The sequence below is a fragment of the Phoxinus phoxinus genome (genome assembly GCF_949152265.1).
Source record: "Phoxinus phoxinus genome assembly, chromosome: 8".
NCBI classification, from domain to species: Eukaryota; Metazoa; Chordata; class Actinopteri; order Cypriniformes; family Leuciscidae; genus Phoxinus; species Phoxinus phoxinus.
In genome coordinates, this window is record NC_136883.1 from 17,779,960 (window position 1) to 17,787,582 (window position 7,623).

Consider the following 7,623-nt stretch of genomic DNA (forward strand, 5'->3'; position numbering starts at 1 on the left):
TATTAAAACACCACTGGCAAGTCAGCCAGCCCCAGAGGGGCCATTCGAATATTTAATGATTGATTTCATTGAATTGACCCCCTGTGGAAAACAGAAGTACTGCCTGGTGATGGTGGACATGTGGTCCAAATGGGTCAAGGCTTTCCCCACCTCGAAACAAGATGCAGCAGCAGTAGCAAAGGCTCTGCTAACCGAGATTGTTCCGAGATGGGGAATTCCAAGAAAAATCAGTTCTGACAACGGAACACAATTTTGTCAATGAGACAATAAAGCAGGTCGGTCAGTTTTTAGGAATTAATATGAGAACACACTGTGCTTATCACGCCGCCAGCGGAGGCGCTATTGAGCGTGAGAACCAGACAGTAAAGAACAAATTGGCAAAATGTTGTGAAGAAACTGGACTTTCATGGGTTAAAGCGCTCCCGACCGTGCTAATGTACATGAGAATGAGAAAAAGAGTCAAAACAAATTTAAGCCCATTCGAAATTCTCTTTGGTAGACCACCATTCATGGGAATAGAAGGGGGGGAAACGCAGGCTTCCATCAACTGATGTGTGTGAAAATGAAATGTTAAATTACTGCAAAGAAATGTCCTGTCTGTTATCCAATATTTCTGTGCAGGTGAAAGCTACCCAGGGGAAGGTTGCTGAAACGTTCCTGCATAAGATCAAGCCGGGTGACTTTGTGGTGATCCGTGACCTGAGGAGAAAAAACTGGAGGGCGAAGCGGTGGCGAGGACCGTATCAAGTTCTGCTGATAACACACACGGCGGTGAAAATCGGAGAGAGAGCTACGTGGGTTCACGCCAATCACTGCAGGAAGGTTCCGCCCATATCGGAAGAGCAACAGCAGGAGGAACCTCAGCAGCAACAAGTTCAACAATAAGCCCGAGATCAAACCCAAACACCAAGTGCAAGTGCAAAAATCACTCAGGAGGAGTGGTAAGGCCGGTGTGCAGGGTAAAGCCAGTTGTATAGCCACAACCAGAGACATTGATCACGGCAAAGAGCTGTAATAACTAGACAGGATGGATCGTTCGAAACCATGGCACACATTCAGATTGCCAGGAATGTGCGGACCTTGTAAAACTACATTCATTTTGACTTTGATATCAGTGACTATTTGTTTGATCATTTTATGTTTCAATGAGGACTTGAAAGTATGGTCTGCGGAAAGACCACACCAACGGGACTGAAACGGCCGTGCTGAACAGCACCATCAGACAACGTGATAAAAGAGACACATTCACAGAAGTGGAGCCGGTGGAAGGACTGGAGGGAAGCACCATCACGATAGAAGAAGGATCAAGTGTAACTTTCAAGTGCAACCCATTTCAAAAGAACTGTCACGAGTGCGATGGACATACTGAAGAGTACGCACATTTCTACTTCTGCGAGAGCCCATGTAAGTAGACAGACGTAAAGGCATACGCTTATCACCACAAGTCGGAATACGATAACAGATTTCTGGTGCGGAATGAAGACGAAATGGGCAACAACAGATACGGGATGAGAGTGGAATTGACATGCAACTCGTGCTGACCAAGGCAGATACTACTGCGCCCTGGACTTGGCTGGGATTGACTGGTATGAAACAATAGACATTATGGTAGTCGAGGCAACCAAACCACGAACAGCAACGACGGCGACACCTTTTTTGTCACCTGAGGCCGAACAGGCCACTGAAGAGGAACTGGCCTGGATGGGAAATGGAGACACAAGCAAAGGTCAGATAAATCCTGAAGTGCAGAAAGCCATGATGAAATGCCAGGGAAACAAAGCTTGTGCGCTGGCAATATTGCAGAAAGAGGAACTGGAAATCAAAACTAGCTGCTGGATGTGCCTACAAATGTCTCATGCCTGGAAAGCTGTCCCCCTGATGGCAGAAACAGTCAAAGAAACTAAGTGTCTAATTCCTCAACAAATGACTGATGTGCTAAAAACTGTTGTGGATCTGGAGGAAGGAAGGACACCGACAAAACAGCCTGCTGACGACTGTGAGCACATACAGCAGTACAACAACACTGAGATAGTAATTCCACCTTTGAGGGTAACGTATGCCCAGGGTGATGTTTGCGTATGTTTCAACAGACCGAGACTGTTAAAAACTGGGTGGTCTGACTGCAGAGTCAAAATAAACGTACATGACAGAGCTATGAACAATTGTACAGCGACCATCAACAACACAGCAATTAATTTCACGTGCCCATTCCACAAACCGAACAAAAGTTCACCAGCGGCAGTGTGGGTGTGTGGTGACAGGGCGTATCACCGTTTGCCTAAGAAAGACTGGTCAGGTTGCTGTTATCCAGCTTTGATGAACGTGGGAACTTCTGTGTATTTGCCAAGTAGCATAGGTAAGAGGGAGAGACGGGATGTTACAATTTTGCCAGGGGTTTTGCCAAAGTATTACGCAGGGTACACACTTACGGATCCATGGACAACACCAGGAGCAAATATAGGTTGGTCAATTTTCTTAGGGGTGGGTACAGCGATAACGATTAATAAGATTAATGGGTTAGCATGGACTGTTTTAGCAATAGCCAATAGCACAGAAAACGCTTTAACATTGATAAGTGACGAAATGAGGCAACTGAGGGACGCAGTCATCCAGAACCGTTTAATTCTTGATATGCTTACGGCAGAAAGGGGTGGAGTCTGTAAAATGCTTGGGATATCTTGTTGTTTTAACATTCCTGATTACAGTGATAATATAACCAACATAATTGAACACATGAGAGAGGCCGTAAAGGAACCTGAAAGGGCCAACAACCAATGGGCGGGGTGGATTATGTCCTTTTGGGGAGATTGGATGCACTGGATAATTCAGACTGTTCTGCCAATTGTAGTAATAGGAATTCTGATTATATTATGCTTGCCATGCATTATAAGATGCATTTCAAGCTCAGTACAGAGATCAGTCAGGGCTGGGACGTCCATTCAAGCAGTGAAACTGACTGTTTATCAAAAAGCTGATGAAGAACAATGTGACGATTATGAGAGTGATGACATTTACACAGAAATGTGATAAACTGTTTTTGTTTTGCCTTTCTAGAACATAAAAAGAGGGATTTCTATGTTTTAGCTTTTATTTTCTTTCATAGCTTGAAATTATTGCTTATTGATTATTAGCTTTATTAATATTCTTTTTGATTATTTTATTATCTTCTTTCTGAAAAGTTTAAAGTAGAATGATCAGATATACAAAAATCAGAATGAAGAGTATAACTGTGATGAAAAGATTTGAAACAATTATAATCATTTTTGGGACGTTGTGGGTTTGTTTTACATTGAATTAATTGTTTGATTTTTGACATTTGAAATGTTTACCTGACTTTTGATTTTGAAAATGTAGCCATTTACAGGATTGACAAGTTTTAACTGAATAGTTTGTAATTACCCTTTAATAGTATAATCATGCATTAATTAGAAAACAGGCGTGAATTTTCAAGAAATAATTTATCAGAGAATGATAAAAAGCGGGAATTGTTTTGGGAAAATTCAGTATTTCCATGTTTAATTTGTATTTCTATGTTTCATTTGTTTTTACTACTGTTGATCTCATCAAATCATGTATTTCTCTGAGTGTCTTAACAGCTGACGGAAGACAGGAAAGAACAAACACAATAAAACAGATGGGCAGGGGGAGATTGTAACACCTGGGCCCGAGAAAGGTTTTAGCCAGGAGAATACAGGGGTCATTCAGTAATAAAGTGAAGCCCCATACCCTCATCAGGAGGGCTTTTTGACTTCCCGGGGACAAAGAACAATTTGACCTGCCTAAGGGGGGTAGAAGCCAACTCAAACCAGCTAGATCTGGGTTTATCAGTACGGAAAGTTACGGAAACTGGGGAGGAGGAGTAAACTGTATAAAAGCTATGCCTTTTATGGGTCTGTTAGGTTCTGTCTTCCGGTCGCTAGGTAGCTGTGGTGGCCTGACCAGACCTCTCTAAGAGAATAAACCTTTTCTCTATAAAACAATTTGCCTCTGAAAGTTTTCTTTACCTGTTGATGCTGTTAATTAATATTGTATTAAGGGAATTGCCATAACAGAGGTCCAGGGGTCTGTGCCTCTACTGCAGCGGAGCCGGACACTTCCTCAAAACCTGCCCTTCCCGACCAAGCTCGACAGTAAACAGGAGGCTACTGTCGGGCGGGATCTCTGTCGGTAAGACATCATCCTCTACTCTCCTCCCGGTAAGACTGCTTTGGGCAGCCCGGTCCCACACCTGTCAGGCTCTTCTGGACTCTGGGGCGGAGGGAAATTTTATGGACTTTACACTAGCACAGAGACTCAAGATACCTGTCACCTCTCTCAAGAACACCATTTCAGTCAGTGCACTCACCGGTCAAGAACTCCCCGCCATAACACTTACCACTATCCCTCTGACACTTATCACATCTGGCAATCACTCAGAACAAGTATCATTTCTCATCCTGGACTCACCCCTGGCTCCCATTGTCCTCGGTCACCCTTGGCTGGTCCAACATAACCCGAGGGTTGACTGGGGACACCATTCTGTCTCAACTTGGAGCACTCAATGTCATGAGTCTTGTCTTGTGTCTGCCTGTTCGTCTGTGTGTAGTTCTGTTTTTCAGCAGGAGGCAGTGGATTTATCTAACGTGCCCGCAGAGTACCTCGACCTGAAGGAGGTGTTCAGTAAGTCCCGTGCTGCTTCTCTCCCTCCGCATCGTCCCTATGACTGTGCTATAGATTTACTCCCAGGTAAGTCTCCGCCTAAGGGCAAGCTTTACTCGCTTTCTGTTCCGGAAAGGGAGGCCATGGAGAAATATATTTCTGATTCTCTAACCTCCGGATTCATCCGCCCGTCCTCTTCTCCAGCGGGGGCGGGGTTCTTTTTTGTGGGGAAGAAGGACGGCTCTCTGCGACCGTGTATTGATTACCGAGGGTTGAACAACATTACGGTAAATAATACTTATCCTTTGCCGCTGATGTCTTCAGCCTTCGAGCGGTTGCAGGGATCCTCCGTCTTCACAAAATTGGATTTACGTAATGCCTATCATTTGGTTCTCATCAGGAAGGGGGATGAATGGAAAACCGCGTTCAAACCCCCAGGGGCCATTTTGAATACTTGGTTATGCCGTTCGGGCTATCCAACTCCCCAGCGGTTTTCCAGGCACTCGTCAATGATGTGTTGAGAGACATGGTAGATCAGGTCTACCTGGATGACATTGATTTTTTCTTCGTCTCTCCAGGAACACGTTCAACATGTCAGACGAGTGCTTCAGAGGTTGTTAGAGAATGGGCTTTTTGTCAAGGCGGAGAAATGCGCTTTTCATGCACAGTCTGTTCCTTTCCTAGGTTACATCGTCTCTTCTGAGGGAGTGCGTATGGATCCTGACAAGGTTAAGGCTGTGGTAGATTGGCCAAGTCCAGATTCCCGTAAGGCCCTACAGAGGTTTCTGGGGTTCGCCAACTTCTATAGGCGTTTCATTCGCAATTTCAGCCAACTAGCCGCGCCTCTGACCGCCTTGACCTCCCCCAGAACGACGTTCAGGTGGTCCGATACAGCCGAGGCTGTATTTGTCAACCTCAAACGCCGCTTCGTTTCGGCTCCCATCTTAGTCGCCCCTGATTCCACACGTCAGTTCATGGTGGAGGTCGACGCGTCAGAGGTGGGGGTAGGTGCAGTTCTATCCCAACGTTCTTCCTCAGATGACAAGATGCACCCGTGCGCGTTTTTGTCCCACCGTTTATCACCTGCCGAACGTAATTATGACATTGGTAACAGAGAGTTGTTGGCCGTCAAGTTAGCGTTGGAGGAGTGGCGTCATTGGTTAGAAGGGTCGGGGGTACCTTTTATCGTTTGGACCGATCATAAGAACCTTGAATATATTAGATCTGCTAAAAGACTCAACTCCAGGCAGGCTCGATGGGCACTTTTTTTCGGACGTTTTGACTTTTCTCTCTCGTACCGCCCCGGGTCCAAGAACATCAAACCCGATTGTTTATCTCGCATTTTTGATCCATCCGAACGCCCGGTTACTCCCGAGTGCATTTTGCCTGAGAAGATAGTTATCTCCACACTCACATGGGAGGTCGAATCGAAGGTCAAGTCGGCCTTAGAAGGGGTAACGCCTCCGCCCGATTGCCCACCGAGTCGATTGTTTGTTCCGGAGGCTATCAATCACTATGGCCATGGATTAAGAAAAAGACAAACGATTTTGTAATTTCACACAAGAATAGGTAGGCCCTACTTGTATATTATGACGAGTATATTATGTATATTGTAAACACAATTACATTTCATCAGTAAAATATTACGTCTGTGCACTTACCATCATTCTCGATTGAGAACTGAACGACACCTGCGTCCTCTGTGGTGCTGGAGAAGGAGAGTGTGATGCAAACACATTCCTAAAAAAATAAAAACAACTGTTAGCATACATTATCCAAAGATGGGCGATTAATGGGTATGGACGCACAATGCATGTAGTCTATATATCTGTTGATGGGCCATAGGACGGAGAAATATCTATTTATGGGCCATAGATCGCGCTGTTGATGGCCATTATCTGCGCACGCATTTCAAACATTTACACCTGCATTCACAATCATCTGTGGCAATATTTTAGCGTGTGTCATAGGCTAACCAAAACCGAACATTTATATATAAAAATATAATGTCTAGTATTTAGACAGTAGCCTATCACATTTTACCGGAGGCTGAAATATATTTGCACGAAATCATATTTACACCTAAGCAGATATTCGCAAAAGTCAGTATTTTTAGCATGATAATCAGTGTCATAAGCTAATCAAAATGGATTGAAATATAATACAAATATGTTTAGAGAGTAATATCACATTGAAACACGACCATATACGAATGTTAGGGATATTGTAAGGCAATCTTTCCTGTAATATGTCAAAAGCTAACCAAAACTAAGCAAAATATAGTCTGAAAATTCACATGAGTTCTATATAATCAGAAAAGAATCATATAAACACTAAACAACTTACTCGAACTTGTATCCTCTGTGGGATCAATTCGCTCTTGAAAATGCAGCCGTTCTCCGTCTGAGATGCAACCGTTTCTCTGAGGAAAAGGTGAATTCTTCCTCGCTGTCCATAATCATCTGGAGGACGATCTTTACCGGAGAAGCGTGCCATCCTCAAAACGCGATGAACTATCCGTGAATCTGACGAGAAACTGCGTGTTTTCTGTTTTCATCATGGCATTGATCGGAGGGCGTGTGCGATGCGTATAGATCACCTCAACTATTAGCATGTGAATAGCGCCGGGGGGCGTGGCGGCATCAGCTCATTAAAAATAATGAAGAGAGAACGAAAAACTGCGCCTCTCCTTGGTTTCAAACGGATTACATAAACTAAGAATATGTATTTTTTAATATAAATTACTTCATTTAAAAGAAGAGAATTCTAGCTTCATAAAGACAAATGTCTCGTTCCTGAGTGACAAGTATTCGCTGAGTTACAGTTCATTTTCGGACGCGTTTCAGAATGGACTTCCCTGACAGAGAGAAGGCAGAACTCGCATCATGTTTATTTTTCTTTATTTGGCGAAAGACACAACACTTTGTTTTTATTGTGAGTATACACAAAAAAAATAGAAACTTAACTGGATCGAATGATGTAAAA